The following is a 22,655-nucleotide window of genomic DNA, read 5'->3' as shown; positions in this document are numbered from 1 at the left end:
AACTACATAAATAGTAAGAAAATAAAAACTGATAGTGTTGCCCCCTTAAAAATAGTCTGGATGAAATGGTGGATGAGGATGAGGAAAAAGCCAATATGCTAGATGATTTTTTTTCAAAAGTATTTACACAAGAAAATTGCATTGCAGAAAACCTGATTAGTGATAACAAAAATTCTCCATTAAATGTCACTTGCTTAACACAGCAGGAAGTACGGCGGCGTCTAAAAATCACTAAAGTTGACAAATCCCCGGGCCCCGGATGAGATACACCCGGCGAGTACTGCAGGAATTAAGTAATTTCATAGATAGACCATTATTTTTAATCTTTAAAGATTCAATAATAACAGGGTCTGTACCACACGACTGGCGTATAGCAAATGTGGTGCCAATATTCAAAAAGGGGACAAAAACTGAACTTGGAAATTATAGGCCAGTAAGCTTAACCTCTACTGTGGGTAAAATCCTGGAGGGTTTTCTAAGGGATTCTTTACTTTGGTTTTGGAGAATGGTGTTTAACCTAATTTATTTATTTTTTACGAATTTCTGAATTTTGTTTCACCACTTAAAAAAAAAAATGCAAGTTTCATATTTTTAGAATTGTACTGACCTAGAAAATCATTTTTACTGCAGAATGAACGCCGAAAAAAAAGCAAAATCCAGAAAAACAATTAAGGAATTGCTTTTTTTTTTTTGCATTTTCACTTCACATTTTCCAGTAAACCTTATGATAAAATGGATGCTGTCATTCAAAAGTACTAGTCCCTCAAAAAAACAAGCCATATGATTGTTTTATTTGCTTTGTTAGTGGGAAAATAAAAAAAAGTTACAGCTCTTGGAAGAAAGGGAGTGAAAAATGAACACAAAAAATTAAAAATTGCTTGTACCTTAACCCTTTCGCACAAGAGCCTGTTTTTGCCTTTGTGACCAAGCCAATTTTTTCAATTCTGACCAGTGTCACTTTATGAGGTAATAACTCTGAAACGCTTCATCGGATCCCACTGATTCTGAGATTTTTTTGTGTGACATATTGTACTTCATGGTAGTGGTAAAATTTCTTCAATACTATTTGCGTTTATTTGTGAAAAAAATCGGAAATTTGGCAAAAATGTAGAAAATTTTGTCAATTTTCAAACTTTTACATTTTATGCCCTTAAGTCAGAGAGATATGTTACCGACAAAATAGTTAATAAATATCATTTCCCACATGTCTGCTTTACATCAGCACAATTTTTGAAACATAATTTTTCTTGTTAGGAAGTTAGAAGGGTTAAAAGTTGACCAGCGATTTCTCATTTTCACAACAAAATTTACAAAACCATTTTTTAGGGACCACATCACATTTGAAGTGACATGCCCAAAAGTGACACCATTCTAAAAAATGGACCTCTCGAGATGCTCAAAACCACATTCAAGAAGTTTATTAACCTTTCAGGTGCTTCACAGGAATTAATGGAATGTGGAAGGAAAAATATGAAAGTTTTACTTTTTCTCACAAAAATGTTAGTTTAGCCCCACATTTTTCATTTTTACAAGAGTAAGAGGAGAAAATTTGTTGTGCGATTTCTCCTGAGTACTTTCCTGAGTACGCTGATACTGCAAATAGGCTAGACTCTCTTTGCAGTCTCCTACTAATTAAAATCACCTGTGAAAAATGGGAGGAGTGTACATCTGAAAAAATGATAGATCATGCAATGCGCTGAAAAAAGAGAATGGACAGCACCTCCAAAATATACAGTACAGACCAAAAGTTTGGACACATCTTCTCATTTAAAGATTTTTCTGTAATTTCATGACTATGAAAATTGTACATTCACACTGAAGGCATCAAAACTATGAATTAACACATGTGGAATTATATACTTAACAAAAAAAAGTGTGAAACAACTGAAAATATGTCTTATATTCTAGGTTCTTGAAAGTAGCCACCTTTTGCTTTGATGACTGCTTTGCACACTCTTTGCATTCTCTTGATGAGCTTCAAGAGGTAGCCACCGGAAATGGTCTTCCAACAATCTTGAAGGAGTTCCCAGAGATGCTTAGCACTTGTTGGCCCTTTTGCCTTCACTCTGCGGTCCAGCTCACCCCAAACCATCTCGATTGGGTTCAGGTCTGGTGACTGTGGAGGCCAGGGTCATCTGGCGTAGCACCCCATCACTCTCTTTCTTGGTCAAATAGTCCTTACACAGCCTGGAGGTGTGTTTGGGGTCATTGTCCTGTTGAAAAATAAATGATGATCCAACTAAACGCAAACCGGATGGAATAGCATGCCGCTGCAAGATGCTGTGGTAGCCATGCTGGTTCAGTATGCCTTCAATTTTGAATAAATCCCCAACAGTGTCACCAGCTAAGGACCCACACACCATCACACCTCCTCCTCCATGCTTCACGGTGGGAACCAGGCATGTAGAGTCCATCCGTTCACCTTTTCTGCGTCGCACAAAGACACGGTGGTTGGAACCAAAGATCTCAAATTTTGACTCATCAGACCAAAGCACAGATTTCCAATGGTCTAATGTCCATTCCTTGTGTTCTTTAGCCCAAACTTGTCTCCTCTGCTTGTTGCCTGTCCTTAGCAGTGGTTTCCTAGCAGCTATTTTACCATGAAGGCCTGCTACACAGTTGTTGTAGAGATGTGTCTGCTGCTAGAACTCTGTGTGGCATTGACCTGGTCTCTAATCTGAGCTGCTGTTAACCTGCGATTTCTGAGGTTGGTGACTCGGATAAACTTATGCTCAGAAGCAGAGGTGACTCTTGGTCTTCCTTTCCTGGGGCGGTCCTCATGTGAGACAGTTTCTTTGTAGCGCTTGATGGTTTTTGCAACTGCACTTGGGGACACTTTCAAAGTTTGCCCAATTTTTCGGACTGACTGACCTTTATTTCTTAAAGTAATGATGGCCACTCATTTTTCTTTACTTAGCTGCTTTTTTTCTTGCTATAATACAAATTCTAACAGTCTATTCAGTAGGACTATCAGCTGTGTATCCACCAGACTTCTGCACAACACAACTGATGGTCCCAACCCCATTTATAAGGCGAGAAATCCCACTTATTAAACCTGACAGGGCACACCTGTGAAGTGAAAACCATTTCTGGTGACTACCTCTTGAAGCTCATCAAGAGAATGCCAAGAGTGTGCAAAGCAGTCATCAAAGCAAAAGGTGGCTACTTTTAAGAGCCTAGAATATAAGACATATTTTCAGTTGTTTCACACTTTTTTGTTAAGTATATAATTCCACATGTGTTAATTCATAGTTTTGATGCCTTCAGTGTGAATGTACAATTTTCATAGTCATGAAAATACAGAAAAATCTTTAAATGAGAAGGTGTGTCCAAACTTTTGGTCTGTACTGTACGTTGATCTAATGTCTCTCGGCAAAAATATATCAAACTGAACATGAGGTTCTTAGTTTAACATTTTGATAAGACTGTATGAAGCCCACTGCCACGTCGCGGCAAACCTCTTAGTGGGTCCTAACGTTTCCTGCCTAGAAGGAGCAGCGCCGTGCGCCAACCACCGCCGCAGCAACAATGCACCAGCAGGGTGGGCGCCTGGTGCCTCACAGTACCCTTGCTGCAAGACTGAGACACCAGACTGTATGAAGCCCGCTGCCGTGACATGGCAGTGGGCTTCATACATTCTGATCAGAATGTTAAACTAAGAACCTCATGTTCAGTTTTATATATTTTTGCCTAGAGGCAATAGATCACTGTATGATTTTTTTGGAGGTGCGGTCTATGCTCTTTTTTTGCATGGTTTTTATGTTTGGCTGCTGTGTCACACACTAAAAGATACCTTTTTTTTTCTAAAACAAGTTTTTGCATCTCCATATTTAGAGAGATATAATTTTTCCATATTTCGGCCAACAGTCATGTGAGGGCTTTTCTTTTGCGGGACAAGTTGATGTTTTTATTGGTACCATTTTTGGACACATGACATTTTTTGATCGCTTTCTACTCAGATTTTTTTGGGAGGCAGAATGAACAAAAAACAGCAATTCAGGAATTGTTTTAAGGGTTTCGTCATGACAACATCCGGGTCTCCAGACTGCAGTAAGATGGTTTGGTCATGCGCAGTGCGTGACCAAACGATCTTCTCCCTGTGCAGCGGCGACAGCCTATATAGCACAGGTATGGTTCTCGATTCCTGTGCTATACAGGCCATCAGAATAAAAAAAAGTGAAAGTCTCATAGTGGGACAAAGTAAAAAAGTAAAAAAAAAAAATGTCAGAAAGTGAAAAAAAATCAAAAAAATAAAATAATCCAGCAAAAATAAAAATATAATGTACCCATCAATAAATATTATGAAAAAAAACAATAAAAGTGCACATATTTGGTATCGCCGCGTCCAGAACGACCTGACCTATAAAATTGTCCTACTAGTTAACTCCTTCAGTGAACACGGTAAAAAAAAAAAAAAAAAACGAAGCAAAAAACAATTCCTTATCATCATACTGCCAAACAAAAAATGGAATAACACGCGATCAAAAAGACGAATATAAAAGAAAATGGTACAGCTGAAAACATCATCTCGTCCCGCAAAAAACAAGCCACCATACAGTTCCATCAGCCAAAAAATAAAAAGGTTACAGCTCTCAGAATAAAGCGATGCAAAAAAATATTTTTTTCTATCAAATTGCTTTTATTATGTAAAAGCGCCAAAACATAGAAAAACAATATAAATGTGGTACCGCTGTAAACGTACTGACCCGAAGAATAACGCTGCCTTATCAATTTTACCACACGCGGAACAGAATAAAAACTTAAAAAAAAAAACAATTCCTGAATTGTTGGTTTTTGTTTATTCTGCCTCCAAAAAGTCGGAATAGAAAGCGATCAAAAAAATGTCACGTGCCTGAAAATGTTATTACTAAAAACGTCAACTCATCCCGCAAAAAACAAGCTGTCACATGACTCTGTCGGCCAAAATATGGAAAACTTATAGCTCTCAAAATATGGCGATGCAAAAACTAGGTTTTGCAAAAAAAATGCGTCTTTTAGTGTGTGACAGCTGTCAATCATAAAAATCCGATATGATTCTGGTATCGCTGTAATCGCACCGACACGAAGAATAAAGTCGTCTAATCACTTATACCGCACTAGGAACGGCGTAAAAAATAAATTCTTGGGTTAGGGTTGTGCCAGGGTTAGGGTTGGTCTAGTGTTAGGGTTGGGATTTTTTTCAAAAGTAAAAAAAAAAAAAAAAAAGATGACGATATGGCAACTAGTGTTGAGCGCAAGTGCTCGCTACTTGAGTTTGCATTGGGTGCTCGGGTATGCATTGAGTATCGCGGGTGCTCGAGTCTCCGCCCCATATGCTTCGCGGCCAAAAAAACCTTGCGGGGATTGCCTGCCATGCACGAGCGATCGCCACATGTTTTTTTTGGCTGTCTAATAACCGTGAAACATGCGGGCGGGGTCTCAAGCATGTCAATCGAGCACACGCGATACATGGTGCATACCTGAGTACCCGATGCAAACTCAAGTAGCGAGCACTTGTGCTCAAGACTAATGACAACTTATTCAATATGATGACCTAATGTTATCAAATTCTGTGTCGTACCTCTGGGTTCAAAATGTTCACTATACCCCTTGATAAAATCCTTGAGGGGTGTAGTTTCCAAAATGAGGTCACTTGTGGGGGGTTTCCACTATTTAGACACATCAGGGGCTCTCCAAACGTGACATGGCGTCCGCTCTCGATTCCAGCCAATTTTGCGTTCAAAAAGTCACACCGTGCTCCTTCCCTTCTGAACTCTGCCGTGCGCCCAAACACTGTATTTTCCCCACATATGGGGTATTGGCGTACTCAGAAGAAATTGCACAAAAGTTTTTGGGGTCCATTTTCTCCTCTTACCCTTGTGAAAATAAAAAAATTGGGGCTAAAACATAATTTTTGTGGAAAAAGTTTGATTTTTTTTATTTTCACGGCTTCATGTTATAAACTTCTGTAAAGGACTTGGGGGTTCTGGGTGCTCACCACACATCTAGATATGTTCTCTGAGGGGTCTAGTTTCCAAAATGGTGTCACTTGTGGAGGGTTTCCACTATTTACGCACATCAGGGGCACATCCACTAATTATTCAAGCAAATTTTACATTCAAAAAGTCAAATGGTGCTCCTTCCCTTCCGAACCCTGCTGTATGCCCAAACAGTGGTTTTCCCCCACATATGGGGTATCTGCTTACTCAGGAGATATTGCACAACAAATTGCATGGTGCAATTTCTCCGTTACCCTTATGAAAATTCAAAATTGGGGGCTGAAAAACATTTTTGTGGGAAAAATGTGAAAATTTTATTTTTACGGCTCAATGTTATAAACTTCTGTGAAGCACCTGGGGGTTAAAGGTGCTCAACACACATCTAGATAAGTTACCTGAGGGGTATAGTTTCCAAAATGGTGTCACTTGTTGGTGGTTTCCACTGTTTAGGCCCATCAGGGGCTCTCCAAACGCAACATAGTGTCCTCTAATTATTCAAGCAAATTTTACATTCAAAAAGTCAAATGGCGCTCCTTCCCTTCCGAACCCTGCCGTGCACCCAAACAGTGTTTTTTTCCCGCATATGGGGTATCTGCGTGCCCAGGGGAAAGTGCACAACAAATTTTGGCTGTCTATCTTTTCCTGTTACGCCTGCAAAAATAAAAAAAAATGGATCTAAAGTAATATTTTTGTGAAAAAAGTTAAATATTAATTTTTTTCTTCCTCATTCCAAAAATTCCTGTGAAGCACCTGAAGGGTTAATAAACTTCTTAAATGTGGTTTTGAGCACCTTGAGGGGTGCAGTTTTTAGAATGGTGTCACTTTTGGGTATTTTCTGTCATAAAGACCTCTCAAAGTGACTTCAAATGTGATGTGGTCCCTAAAAAAAATGGTTTTGTAAATTTTGTTGGAAAAATGAGAAATCGCTGGTCAACTTTTAACCCTTCTAGCTCCCTAACAAAAAAAAAAATTGGTTCCAAAATTGTGCTGATGTAAAGTAGACATGTGGGCAATGTTATTTATTAACTATTTTGTGTGACATATCTCTCTGGTTTAAGGGCATAAAAATAAAAATTTTGAAAATTGCCAAATTTTCACCAAATTTTCATTTTTTTTCACAAATAAACGCAAGTGATATCGAAGAAATTTTACCGCAATCATGAAGTACAATATGTCACGAAAAAACAGTCTCAGAATCAGGGGGATCCCTATTTATTTTGTGATTTTTTTTAATAGTTTGAAAACACTTTTAAACTTTTTTTTTTTTACTTAGTCCCTGTATGGGACTTCAATTTTTTTTTTCTTATCACTGGTCTCCTGCAATCAATGCACATATATTGATATATTGCATTGCATGAGACCTGTCAGTTTTACTTTGCCAGATCGCATTTTATACTCAGCTGCTGGCTGAGTCTAACAGTCCACCATAGCTGGCAGACCCAAAGGTGGTCATGTGACCTTCGTCTGCCACGACAATGCTCACATCAGCTGTCTGAGAGGTGAGTAAAGCTGTCCTCTCCCTCTTACTATCTTCTAAATGCCGCGATCGCTATGGTGTAGAACAGCGGTGGCATGTGTGCCAGAGATGGCACTTGGAGCCCTCTCTGTGGGCACGCACGCTAGGCCCGCCGCCGCCCGCACGCTGCTCCACTCCCATTTTTAAATGCATTTGTGTCTTCTAGACGCAAATACATTTGAACAGTGCTGCGCCGGGACTGAGGCAGAGGAGCGTCTATCAGCCCCGGGTCCTACGTGCAGCAGTGTGATGACATCATCCAGCTACTGACCTCATCACACTGCTGCCGGGGCCGCAGAGGAGCAGACACTGCGTGCTGTGCATGGGGAATTGCTAAGTGCTCCAGCAGGAGATTGGCTAGAGGCAGTGTGTGGGGATGGGGGGCTGCTGTATTCAGAGGGGCAGTGTGTGTGTCTGTGTGTATTTTCCAGAGGGCTGAGTGTGTATGTGTATATTTTGCAGAGGAACGGTGTGTGTTTGTGTGTGTGTGTATGTTTTGCAGAGGAACTGTGTGTGTGTGTGTGTGTGTGTGTGTGTGTATATATATATATATATATATATATATATATATATATATATATATATATACAGTACAGACCAAAAGTTTGGACACACCTTCTCATTTAAAGATCTTTCTGTATTTTCATGACTATGAAAATTGTACATTCACACTGAAGGCATCATAACTATGAATTAACACATGTGGAATTATATACTCAACAAAAAAGTGTGAAACAACTGAAAATATGTCTTATATTCTAGGTTCTTCAAAGTAGCCTCCTTTTGCTTTGATGATTGCTTTGCACATTCTTGGCATTCTCTTGATGAGCTTCAAGAGGTAGACACCGGAAATGGTTTTCCAACAATCTTGAAGGAGTTCCCAGAGATGCTTAGCACTTGTTGGCCCTTTTACCTTCACTCTGCGGTCCAGCTCACCCCAAACCATCTCGATTGGGTTCAGGTCTAGTGACTGTGGAGGCCAGGTCATCTGGTGTAGCACCCCATCACTCTCCCTCTTGGTCAAATAGCCCCTACACAGCCTGGAGGTGTGTTTGGGGTCATTGTCCTGTTGAAAAATAAATGATGGTCCAACTAAACGCAAACCGGATGGAATAGCATGCCGCTGCAAGATGCTGTGGTAGACATGCTTGTTCAGTATGCCTTCAATTTTGAATAAATCCCCAACAGTGTCACCAGCAAAGCACCCCCACACCATCACACCTCCTCCTCCATGCTTCACGGTGGGAACCAGGCATGTAGAGTACATCCGTTCACCTTTTCTGCGTCGCACAAAGACACGGTGGTTGGAACCAAAGATCTCAAATTTGGACTCATCAGACCAAAGCACAGATTTCCACTGGTCTAATGTCCATTCCTTGTGTTCTTTAGCCCAAACAAGTCTCTTCTGCTTGTTGCCTTTCCTTAGCAGTGGTTTTCCTAGCAGCTATTTTACCATGAAGGCCTGCTGCACAAAGTCAGCAACAGTTGTTGTAGAGATGTGTCTGCTGCTAGAACTCTGTGTGGCATTGACCTGGTCTCTTTTCTGAGCTGCTATAACTCCACATGTGTTAATTCATAGTTTTGATTCATTCAGTGTGAATGTACAATTTTCATAGTCATGAAAATATAGAAAAATCTTTAAATGAGAAAGTGTGTCCAACCTTTTGGTCTGTACTGTGTATATGTATGTATGTATATATATATATATATATATATATATATATATATATATATATACACAGTACAGATAGATATATATAGCAGAGGAACAGTGAGTGTCTGTGTGTATATTTTGCAGTTTGTGTGTGTGTTCAGGGCCGGCATCAGCACCCGGGCAAGTGCTGGGGCCCTGGACAAAAGGGGGGCCCACTCACCTTTAGGGCCCGGGCTGCTCTCCAGCAGCTGTGCAGGACCGCCGGCGCTGCTTGATTGCTGTCACTTAAACAGAGATGGCCATTCGCAGTGCACTGTACAGCTTTGTCTGCTAGTAATGACACAGTTAGGGCGACGCACAAGCAAAATTAAAGGTGCAGTGCCAACCCACGTCATTACTAGCAGACACAGCTACACAGTGCACTGCGGCCATGTCTATTTAAGTGATGGCAATAAAGCAGCGCACCCTCCACAGCCACATGCCAGAGAAGCTGGACGTGACACAAGCCAGGGGGAGGTGAGCCATGCTTGTTGCCGGAGTTGCCATATTAAAAAAAAAGTCTAATGTGTCTGTGTGTGTGCATGTATTATGTGTATATCTATGAATGGCAGTGTGTATGGCAGTGTATACTGTATATTTATGTCTGTTTATATGTGTTCTTGTGAATTTGTCTTCAAATATCTCTCGGTGTATGTTTGCGTATTTGTGTGTGCATGTCTGCGTACCGTGTGTGCATGTCTGAGTACTGTATGTATGTGTATGTCTGCATACTGTGTGTGCATGTCTGCATACTGTATGTGTATGCATGTCTGCGTACTGTGCATAAATGTCTGTGTACTGTGTGTGTGTGCGCATCTCTACTTACTGTGTGTGTGTGCATGTCTGCGTACTGTGTGTGCGTGCATGTTTGCGTACTATGTGTGTGTGCATGTCTGCATATGTGAAGGATGAGGGGAGAGGCTGGGGCCTGTGTTGTAAACCTATATTTCTCTGCCGTATCTGTGGAACATGAATCGTAGTATGTGTTAAAGGGGCCCACAGACTCTCTTTCCCTGGACCCACAAAAAACTGATGCCGGCCTTGTGTGTGTGTGTGTGTATATATTTTGCAGAGGGGCAGTGTGTGTGCTGTGTATTTTTCCGAGGGGCTGTATGTGTATGTATATATATATGTGTGTATGTGTGTATATATATATATATATATATATATATATATATATATATATATATATATATATATATATATGTATATGTATGTATGTATATCTCACCACTAAGCGAAGTCTAGTGATTGGCTGCAGCAGTCATGTAAATATATGGTATATGATTGCTGCAGCAAAGAAAACAGAGACCTACATGGACTAGCGTTACTGGAGCAGCTAGGGAATTTAGAGGATTGCTGTTTTTTTAATAGCATTCTCATATTGCACTTTATATGGATTTGGCATTCTAGATAAACCATATTAATTGCCGTGAAGACTCACAATATGCACATGGTATGCAGCAATTAATAACTTGGCGATCCTCGCAATAGTTAGTAAGTTGTGATTTTGGCACAAATCTTTAAGTGGGAATATCCAAGCCTACAACAAAAAACAAAATCATTTAAAGAAAAATCCATTCTTAGCTTCATTTACTAAGAATAAAAGCTTTGCTTAGTTTTACAAAAATATTTTTTTGCAAAACATAATTCCACTCTTTCGTTGCTTTGGGTAATAGCTAGTGTTCATGTGTTTCCTAAACTGTTACTTCATCCCACCATTTAAAGCGGTTGTCAAGGCTTGAAGTTCACGTCTGCAGGCACTGTATGTGACTGCAAACTTGTGAATCCTCACAACGCGCGTGTGCTGTCAGGATTCTCTGGTGCTGGAAGCGGGCGTGGGGCGCGTTATCACAAGTATGCCATTTGCAAGCATAGGGTTTCGTGCTGACTAGCCGAGCACGGTCTTGCTCAATACAAAAGAATTGAGTGATGCCAGACATGTCTAGTCGGACTGTGGCCAGAAGTATGCAAATCGCATACTTAGGGGCACAAGACCGATTGTTCCTGGCACTGGAGAGTCCTGAAGGCATGCAATGTTTGCGCTTTGAGGATTCACAAGTCTGCAGTCACATAGTGACTTCATACATAAACCACAAGCTCAATAAAGTTGTTTTCTTTTACCAAAAGCATTAAAAAATATTTATCAAACTCTAAGGAAAAGGCGTAATCTGCATATCTAAAACAACCACTAGTTATGCTTAGTTACTTTTTACCAACTCTAATACTACTAGTTTAGGCTTCTACTGAGTTCCTGTCCTTCTCTCTAAATTATTTCCATATTGTCTTACACTAAAACACATTTTTATTTCTAGGGTTGGTCTGAGACTTTAACATTGATGGCCAATCCTTAGGATTGGTCACCAATGTCTGATCGTTGGGGTTGCGACCTCCAGTGCTCTTGCTGATCAGTTGTTTCCGGTGCCCATGGTAGACGGATGTGCTCAGTTTGCGGAGCTTCACAGGGGGCAGATGTACAGGACCTGGCCGTGGACACTACTCCCTTGACGCTGCCATCATCAGGAGCTGCTGATCGGCGGGGTGCTGTATGTTGCACACCCACTTATCTGACATTGATGGTCTATACTAAGGATAGACCATCAATGTTAAAGGTCTCGGGCAACCTCTTTAAGGCATGAAAGGTTTTCTTTTTAATAAAAATGAGAATTCTTGAAATTTTCAACTGGACATGGCAATTTTTAGTCTCCTACTTCCTGTTGATTTAGGAAATCCACAAGTTCAGTAGCCACAATTAAAAGACTCCGACCCTATTTTTTTTTGGAGCATCTATTGAGCCTGTGTAAAGGTCATTGTGAAGGGAAAAGCAGGGTCAGGTGTAACATCCCCTATTGTGACTGGTGGATCCAGTGTTAGAAGCTGGGTATAGAAGTGTTACCAGTCATTGTAAACCTGCCACTGATAATATGGAAACTGATATAACCTCTTCTTGAAAGGACAGGAAGTCAGAGTCTAAATTAGCCCCAGTGCCAGTGTGAAAATTGCAAGATTACTAATTTTGTTTCTTTTTAATAAAGATCGTGATATGAAAAAATATTGCTAATTTAAAAGAAAAAATGTTTCACAAAAATATGATTTAAACAATAGGTCATTTACTGATGATACAGTCCTTTTAAATTTTAGGGTAATATACAGTGTATGTATGCAGTACATGATGCAAAATAGTAATCCTGTCTGTCCCGTTACTATCTATCATCCTGTATTTACCTAGATGGTGGTACTTAAGTACCAATTGGTCTAGATTTTGGATATAGAACTATACGTGGTAGGCCTATATTAGTACATATGAGGACTTGGTATGCTCAGTGATTTCAGTCCTATTCTATGTTTTACCCTCTATAGATATTCAAAATCAGATGCAAGTTAATTTTGCTTAATAAATGAGTCCCACATTTTGTTTAGTTGTAGCAGCTATTTTTCTTTGTCAGCTCACTGATCAAAAATTGCATAAGACCATATAGCTAGAACATTTTTATTCTTTCATTAGAGTTAGTTTTTTATGTTACAGATTTAAATCTTGTGGTAAAAATAATTTGTTTCTGTTGACAAGTCTCCATATTCTAGCACTACACCAGAAGGTGTTAGCATATACTTTAAAATGTTTATAAAGTATGCCAAGCAGAAAGTAACCCTGATACCTCTTCATAGTAAGCATAGGTGCATAGATGTTTGGTGGGTAGAAAAAGAATAATGTTATTTAAAAAAGCTGCTAATCACAAAAGGCAGGAGGGAGTGTATATATATATAATATATATATATATATATATATATATATATATATATATATATATATATATATATATATATATATATATATATATATATATATATATATATATACAGTGCCTACAAGTAGTATTCAACCCCCTGCAGATTTAGCTGGTTTGATAAGATGCAAATAAGTTAGAGCCTTCAAACTGCAAACGAGAGTAGGTTTTATGAACAGAAACATAAATCTTACAAACCAAAAAGTTATGTTGCTCAGTTGAATTTTATTAAATTTTAAACATAAAAGTGTGGGTCAATTATTATACAACCCCTATGTTTAATATTTTGTGGAATAACCCTTGTTTGCAATTACAGCTAATAATCGTCTTTTATAAGACCTGATCAGGCCGGCACAGGTCTGTGGAGTTATCTTGGCCCACTCCTCCATGCAGATCTTCAAGTTATCTAGGTTCTTTGGGTGTCTCATGTGGACTTTATTCTTGAGCTCCTTCCACAAGTTTTCAATTGGGTTAAGGTCAGGAGACTGACTAGGCCACTCCAACACCTTGACTTTTTTCCTCTTGAACCAGGCCTTGGTTTTCTTGGCTGTGTGCTTTGGGTCGTTGTCTTGTTGGAAGATGAAATTACGACCCATCTTAAGATCCTTGATGGAGGAGCGGAGGTTCTTGGCCAAAATCTCCAGGTAGGCCGTGCTATCCATCTTCCCATGGATGCGGACCAGATGGCCAGGCCCCTTGGCAGAGAAACAGCCCCACAGCATGATGCTGCCACCACCATGCTTGACTGTAGGGATGGTATTCTTGGGGTCGTATGCAGTGCCATCCAGTCTCCAAGCGTCACGTGTGTGGTTTTCACCAAAGATCTCGATCTTGGTCTCATCAGACCATAGAACCTTGAACCAGTCTGTCTCAGAGTCCTCCAAGTGATCATGAGCAAACTGTTGACGAGCCTTGACATGACGCTTTGAAAGTAAAGGTACCTTACGGGCTCGTCTGGAACGGAGACCATTGCGGTGGAGTACGTTACTTATGGTATTGACTGAAACCAATGTCCCCACTGCCATGAGATCTTCCCGGAGCTCCTTCCTTGTTGTCCTTGGGTTAGCCTTGACTCTTCGGACAAGCCTGGCCTCGGCACGGGAGGACACTTTCAAAGGCTGTCCTGGTCGTGGAAGGCTAACAGTAGTTCCATAAGCCTTCCACTTACGGATTATGCTCCCAACAGTGGAGACAGGTAGGCCCAACTCCTTGGAAAGGGTTTTGTACCCCTTTCCAGCCTTGTGACCCTCCACGATCTTGTCTCTGATGGCCTTGGAATGCTCCTTTGTCTTTCCCATGTTGACCATGTCTGAGTGCTGTTCACAAGTTTGGGGAGGGTCTTAAATAGTCAGAAAAGGCTGGCAAAAGAGATCTTTAATCCACACATGTGAAGCTCATTATTCTTGGTGCCTGAACTACTTCTTAATACTTTTGGGGGACCAAACAGAATTCTTGTGGTTTGAGGGGTTGAATAATAAATGACACTCTGAATTAACTTTTAACGTTTTTTAAAAAAAAAAAAAAAAAAAAATTTGCTGCAGTGCATTTCCCACTTCCAGGCTGATCTACAGTACAAATGTCACAATGCCAAGTTAATTCCGCTCGTGTCAACAAGCTAAATCTGCAGGGGGTTGAATACTACTTGTAGGCACTGTATATATATATATATATATATATATATATATATATATATATATATATATATATATATATATATATATGTACACATATATATATATATATATATACAGTGTGTGTGTGTGTGTATATATATATATATATATATATATATATATATATATATATATATACACACATATATGTAGTACAGACCAAAACTTTGGACACACCTTCTCTTTTAAAGATTTTTCTGTATTTTCATGACTATGAAAATTGTACATTCACACTGAAGGCATCAAAACTATGAATTAACACACATGGAATTATATACTTAACAAAAAAGTGTGAAACAACTGAAAATATGTCTTATATTCTAGGTTCTTCAAAGTAGCCACCTTTTGCTTTGATGACTGCTTTGCACACTCTTGGCATTCTCTTGATGAGCTTCAAGAGGTAGTTGAAACCAGAAATTTACATACACTATATAACGAGACACATATGCATGTTTTTCTCAATATCTGACATAAAATCAGAGTAAACCTTTCCTGTTTTAGGTCAATTAGGATTACCATAATTTTAATTTTTAATATTTGCCAAATGCCAGAATAATGAGAGAGAGAGAATATTTTAAGGCATTTTCATTACTTGCTGCAAAGTCAAAAGTTTACATACACTAAGATCACTATGCCTTTAAACTATTACTTTGTGTAGAATCATGGGAAAGTCTAAAGAAATCAGCCAAGATATCAGGAAGAGAATTGTGGACTTGCACAAGTCTAGCTCATCCTTGGGTACAATTTCAAGATATCTGAAGGTGCCTTGTTCATCTGTACAAACAATTATACACAAGTACCAACAAGATGGGAATGTCCAGCCATCATACCGCTCAGGAAGGAGACGGGTTCTGTGTCCCAGAGATGAACATGCTTTGGTCCGACATGTGCATATCAACCCAAGGACAAAAGCAAAAGACATTGTGAAGATGATGGCGAAAGCTGGTAAGATTGTGTCAATATCCACAGTGAAATGAGTACTGTATCAACATGGGCTGAAAGGCCACTCTGCCAGGAAGAAGCCATTGCTAGAAAAGAAACATAAAAAAAAACAGATTAATGTTTGCAAATTCACACAGGAACAAAGACCTTAATTGTTGGAGACATGTCCTGTGGTCTGATGAAACTAAAATTGAACTTTTTGAGCATAATAATCATTGTTACGTTTGGAGGAAAAATGGAGAAGCTTGGAAGCCTAAGAACACCATCCCAACTGTGAAACACGATGGTGGCAACATCATGTTGTGGGTTGTTTTGCTGCAGGAGGGACTGGTGCACTTCACAAAATAGATGGCATCTTGAGAAAAGAAGATTATGTGGCATTACTGAAGCAACATCTCAAGACACCAGCCAGGAAGTTAAGGCTTGGACGGAAATGGGTCTTCCAAATGGACAATGACCCAAACCATACTGCCAAAATGGTAACAAAGTGGCTTAAGGATAACAAAGTCAAGGTTTTGGAGTGGCCATCACAAAGCCCTGATCTCAATCTTATTGAAAATTTATGGGCAAAGCTGAAAAGGCAGGTGCGAGCAAACCTGGATCAGTTACATCAGTTTTGTCAGGAAGAATGGGCCCAAATTCCAACCAACTATTGTGAGAAGCTTGTGGATGGATATCCCAAACGTTTGACCCAATTCATTCAGTTTAAGGGCAATGGTAGCAAATACTAATGAAATGTATGTAAACTTTTGACGTGCGGGGGCGAAATGTGCGGGGGTGAATCTTCCTGGGGGCGAAATGATAGGGGCGAAATGTACCTGGGGGCGAACTGCTGAGGGCAAATTGCTGGGGCCGAACTGCTGGGGGCGAAACTTCCTATAACCACCTACAGTCAAATATGGTGAAGGTTAAAAGATCTTTTGAGTTTTTGTTGCTTCTGACACTGGATATCTTAACTCTGTGCAAGACTTCATGAAATCTGAAGATTACCAAAAGATTTTGGGTTGCAATGTAATTCCCAGTGACAGAAAGCTGGGTTTGCGTCCTAGGTCATGGGTCTTCCAGCAGGATAATAGCCCCAAACATACTTCAAGAAGCATGCAAAAATGGATGGAAACAAAGTGCAGGAAAGTTCTGGAGTGGCCAGCAATGAGTCCAGATCTAAATCCCATTGAACACCTTTGGAAAGATTTTAAAATTGCTGTTTGGAGAAGGCACCCTTCAAATATAAGAGACCTGGAACAATTTGCAAAAGAAGAGTGGTCTAAAATTCCAGTTGAGAAGTGTAATAGTTATTGATAGTTATAGGAAGCGATTGATTGCAGTTATTATTTCTAAAGCGTGTGCAACCAAATATTAAGTTGAGGGTGCCAACAATTTTGTCCGGCCCATTTTTGGAGTTTTGTGTCTAATGATGTCCAATTTGCCTTTTTTTTTTTTTTTTTTTTTTTTGTTACTCAAATACTCAAAAGGGAAATGAACGCGTGTAATTGCAATAATTTTCTGGGAGAAATACTTCATTTTCTAGAACAATTTTCAAGGATGTCAACACTTTCGGCCAAGACTGTAGATGATGTCAGTATTTGTGGTGGTTTAGGGCAGTGTAAAGGAGATAATGTCAGCATTGGTGGCTTTCTGGGGCAGTGAAGGAGAAAATGTCAGTCTAGGACTATGATGTAGATGATGTCCGTTTTTGAGATGGTCTAGGGTACTGAAGGAGATAATGTTAGTATTTGTGGTGGTCTAGCACTATGATGTAGCACTATGATGTAGATTGTCAGTATTGGTGGTGGTCTAGAGCAGTGAAGAAGATAATGTCTGTTTGCGGTGGTTTAGGGCAGTTCTAATTGATATATAATAATCGATTATAAAGAATCATAAACTAAAGGGCTAATTGGCACATTTCTTTCCTTTCTCAGATTTATGTTGTGTTCAGGTTAGCTGTCTATTCATAGTCCTTAACCTTCAGGAGAATGGAAGTTCCGAACACGTATTCATTCCTGAAACATATTTTCTCTGCTTTAGATCTGATTACTTTTTGGTGGATCTTAATCTGTTTGGATATATTTTTCTATAATTGTTTTTTACGTTTTTATACTTTTAGACCGAGTATTATAATACATTTTTCTACTCTGTAAGGAACAAATAATTTATATTTAACCAAACTATTTTAATATTAATGAATTACTCGACCTAAATTGTAGTCAAAATGTCTGGCTTTATGTGTTTTCGTTTCTGCTTTGTGCTTTCTTTCACTGTTCTTGTGTTAATCAGTTTAGCAGTGTCATCATCTTTAATAACGAAATGAGCCAACAACCCCACCAGAGGCTGAACATGTGCAGCAGGTCCAACATGAACACTGCTGCTAATTAGACAGGTAGGCATGCTGCGGAGGCACCAGAATGAATACTTTGTATGTTTTCCACTGAACACAGCCTCTTATGTCCGTCAACAGCTGCCTCTTGAGCAGGGACACCAAATGTACTCCTAGCTTGGCAAAAACATGAGTAAATATGGCAAGAGAGATGTCTTAAGAGACATGTCCTTGTAATTCAAGTAATATGGGTGGATGGGTTTTTTAACCTTTTAGAACATTGATTTTGCTAGCAAAGCATATTTTATGAACATGTTTAAGTTATGAAATAAAAATAATAGATTTTACGAAATAACATATAAAGGTTGACAAAAAATATAATGATTCAAGATCAGTAAATGTAAAAAACCTAGCATGTTGATAGTATTTTAAGTATTGTTACAATGTTTTATTTTTTAGCTAGGCATTTATACAAAAGCGAAATTAATAAGTAACTGAAATGACTCGCTTAGTTGAAACTAACACCGTGCCCATTGCGTCTATGTTGATATGTAATGGTCTAAGGAAGACTTTTCTGAGTTTTCAGGAAGTTGCATTAGTTTATTTAAAGTCACATGAAAAAAAAGTTTTGGTTTTCTTTAAATGATAAAGATGTGGGAAGATAATAGACCCATTTAGCATCCTCACTTGATGTATGAAGGTGGATTGATGAGTAATTCCCATAACATTTTGCTGGTGGTTTAATAGATTGCATCATTACCAAAAGAAAAGACCAAAAGAATTGCTAAGGACAAGGCACTGAGACAGTTTTCCCCATTTGCCTTTTAAGGAGGCATGTCTTTGATGAGATATAGCTGCAGGCTATCGTTTTGCATTTTATGTCAGCTACCTTTGTACCAGGCTCATTATCGATGCTGAGATCTGTTTTAATTCACACATCTCTGCTAATCAATTACAGCGTTTATTCATTAATCAGGTATTTTGACAGGGTCAATAACTGCTTTTCACTTTTGTGATCTTCTTCCATGTTACTCAGTAAATAATAACAGTCAATAGACTTGGTGAGAATGGAAGTTTTTTTCCCAGGCTTTGGAATATGTGGACTAAAACCAACTTTATTTTTTAAGTATGTCTACTATTGGTGTTCTAGCCAGACTAGATGTTTTCAGCTAGGTGTTTCGGAAGAGTGAAGGTGCCATAGTAAAAGGTTATTGCTAATAATAATAATATCTGTGAGACTAAAATGATTGCAACAATAAGTATCTGTTCCTTAAGTCAGGATGTGTAGAAATTCTTTGAATTGTGGAGTTGATAAGCCAAACCACCGACTCCTCAGTTTCCATGACACCGACTCCACGACTCCGACTCCTTCATACACGGCTCATGTTTAAGTGATAAATTTACTGTAGCACAGATTCATCTCAGCTAAAAGTCTAGACCCTTAGATCAGGAATAGGACAGACATTTATAGGACATTTCATAACTTTCCCAAATTCTTATGAAAAAATATTCCCCACAAACTGCATTGAACTACTGTACCCAATTTATTATATATTTTAGGAGTCGGAGTTGGTCCATTTTATACAGACTCAGACTCTACCAAAATGGGCTCCGACTCCACGACTCCGACTCCAAAGCCCTGATTACGGATTATGAAATGATTGTAGCTGTTTGCTACAAGTTGCTTTCCTAGGATAAAATACCATCAACACAGAACATAAAATGTCTGTAACATTTAGCACAATTTTCCAACTGCAAAGTCATTCCCATTATTGCAGATAACCTCCTAATTATAATCTTAGAGGATGCCCAGGACTGAACTATTGTGTACCAATCCATAGAAGAAGTCATTAGTATCAAATTGGAGGGGGTCCAACATCCGACACTTCTACTATCAGCTGTTTTCAGCTCCCATGGAGGCTTGATGTGAGTGCTGTGCAGAGCTGAGCTGTTCCAGCTGTGCACAATGTAGTGGCCATTCCTGGGTACTGAGGAAGAGCTGAGCTGCAGTATGTGAGAACAACACTACAATGTATGCAGAGTTGTGCTGCTCTGGCTCCATACACTGATTACATCCAGCCTCAGATAGAGATTAAAAAGCTGATGGTAGGAGGTGCCAGGTGTTGGTCTTCTCACCCATCTGATATTGTTTACCTATCCTATAGACAGGTCATGAGTAAGGTCAGTCCTGGACATCCCCTTTAAACTAGAAAATTGCATGCATACCAGATAAAAGAACTATAGGCATAGAGGGTCTCTCCACGACCCGTTGAAATTGGGCAGGAAAGCCCAATTGTGATATTTAGGTTGAAGATGTTAAAAATTAAAGATAAAAAAATAATACCCTTCATATGGATTATTTCTTTACATACTGATAACGTATGACAAATCACAGCCTGCGGGAATATTCATGGACTGGCAACTGTACTAAGGTTGTTGTATCTCAATATGAATGATAAAACATTATTTATAGTAACAAAGCCTAAAAACACCACGAACAGAAATGCAATAAGATCAATTTACTAGAATTATCTTGTTCATGCCCGACTACATTTGGTACGTCTTTAGAAAATTTTCTCTTACTTTACTCCACCCTTTAGTCGGCTTACTCTGTAATGTGGTGCAAAACAAGTTAAACAAAAAAAACAAAAAATTAGTTTGCAAATTGATGCAGAATTCTGGGGCATGTAGCTTAGTAAATATCCTCCATAATTCATAATTGCATATTCAAAATATTAAATTGAATAAGGACCAACATCTGTTTGAATTTTTACTATACACAAAAAGTGTAAAAGATGAGACAAATGATAGATCTAGCTCTAGGCTTGATTTTCCTCTAAAATCCCGCACAGCAGATCTTAGTCTATATATTGTTATGCACGGTGCCATCAGTTCTATAGTAGGGCAGCATTTGACTGATGACATTTTCACTTTAAGTCCTTGAAAAATGTCCAAAAACCTGGTTAAGCAGTATTTTAGCCATTTTCATGCAAATATTTCTCACATGGCATAATTGAGGTCTAAGCCTTTTATTTTTTTGGCAATTGGCGTAAATGGTAGATGGCATTATTAAATGAATGTAAAGCTGGTGTGGATTGCTGCATGTACATTGGACGATGGTAACAGGTTTCCGTGATCTTTTTATGGCAGCTGTACCAATATCTAATTGTTTCTCATGAAGTGCGAGGAGAACGGACACTTCTGTAGATTTTTCAATTCTTCTATGTGTCATTTAGCCGTCTACCCCATTGTCTGTGCTCCTTTCTCTCATCCCTTTTTCAGCAATGAGTTGTGTCATTCCCTCATGATCAGCACTTTTGTTGTCTTTGTTTTTGCTATACCTCAGAAGTCCATCTTTCCTTTCATCTCCTTCCCATTCATGCATGAGGGAACAGTTGTGCTCTGTTGTGGGGATGTTCCGCTGGATTTCAAACAGTAGGGTTTCTTTTTACACTCTTCTGAGTAGTACAATGGGTCTGAATGTCTGTTGCAGAATGCACAAACTAATATGCCAGGTTATTTTGTCTTGAAGAAGTCAATAAAACCTCTACATTCGCTCTACTTGGCTTGCTTTTTTATGTGTAGCCATAAATCTGTGTGTTTCAGTTTGTGAGGTATAATCCTAAGCATTAAATTCCAGCTCTCTGTTAACTTGTAGTTAGCACAGTTGAGCTGGCAGTTGACTACTTTCACACCAAAAGACTTGGCACTGTTTGCCAGTCATGATAAGAGTGTGAAGTCTCAGCCAGATCTAATTAATGTGGAGTGTGTGTATAGAAAGAAGAAGGGGGGGGGGGTATCTGTGATCTTGGATTTGTTTTGGCAAAACTTTTTTTTTAGCGGTGTCCAAGGGACACTGACTGAATTTAGTTTACACTTCTCATTCAAGTGGTTTAAGGTGCCAAGCTCATGATTGTTAGAAAATAGCCAAAGACAAGAGATGGAGGCCAAGGATGTCTACTGTTGTGTCATGTGTTAGAACTTTCTCCAACGCCTTTCTTAATAAGGTAATAAAATGAAAAAACAAAACGGGACAAGTGGTACTTGTACACCTCTTCTGGAGCTCCGTGCTCTTGTATTGTCCGTCTGGAAATAGAGTATTAGTGAAATGCATTTGCATTAAGTAGAAGTTACATTTTGTGCTTACTTGTGAACTGGATTGGAACTTGCATTACCTTCTTGTCATTTTTACAACTAAAATTACACTTTTAGTTTTATACCAATTAATTAATTTGCTCATTATGAATTTTTGCTGTATTGTTGCATTTTTAAGTAATATATTCTTGTTTTCTGCAGCTTATTCTTTTAGTCTTAAAACGTGCGTGTGAAATGTGCTGTCTTTAACGTTATATTCTTGAATTTGTTAGATGTTGGTTAATTAGCAGTAATAAGAATTTCCACCTCACTGTACATATGTTACATTCATGTAACTTTTTTCAGTGTGCGATCATGACCACATTTTTTTGATTTTTATTTGTTTGGTTTTTTTTCTGAATGTGCATTATATCCAGGCGTCAGAAATTAGGAATTCTGATTATTATCACAAAATAGATATTTTTTTTTTTGAGAGAAAGAAATATGTTAAATTCTTAATTAGAAACTGGATATAACTTGATATCATCAAATGTTAATGAAATAGCCTGATTTTGCCAGTCATCTTCATAACTGCTCGACTTGAGGAAGCTATTTGTGACCAGGTTTTTATTTTTCTCTAATGCATAGTAGTTACTAAAGGGTTACTCATATACTGTTGT

The 22,655-nt window shown here is 38.8% G+C and overlaps 1 protein-coding gene across 2 annotated transcripts in view; it reads left to right on the top strand.

Moving 5' to 3' along the window:
* The window catches only part of CLYBL (citramalyl-CoA lyase), a 460,951-nt gene that overhangs the window by 128,940 nt on the left and 309,356 nt on the right, over positions 1–22,655 (top strand). The window contains exon 1 of one of the 2 annotated variants that reach the window (XM_073670408.1): positions 21,783–21,908. The exons of the other annotated variant lie outside the window; for it this stretch is intronic. The gene's annotated coding sequence lies outside the window, so the exon portion shown is untranslated. Of the gene's footprint in view, positions 1–21,782; positions 21,909–22,655 lie in introns of those variants that run through there. 2 annotated transcript variants of the gene reach the window in all.

The sequence above is a fragment of the Phyllobates terribilis genome, unplaced genomic scaffold (assembly GCF_046119375.1).
Source record: "Phyllobates terribilis strain yellow unplaced genomic scaffold, ASM4611937v1 Scaffold_2__4_contigs__length_985480577, whole genome shotgun sequence".
Taxonomy (NCBI): Eukaryota; Metazoa; Chordata; class Amphibia; order Anura; family Dendrobatidae; genus Phyllobates; species Phyllobates terribilis.
This window is presented reverse-complemented; position numbering and strand designations above follow the sequence as displayed.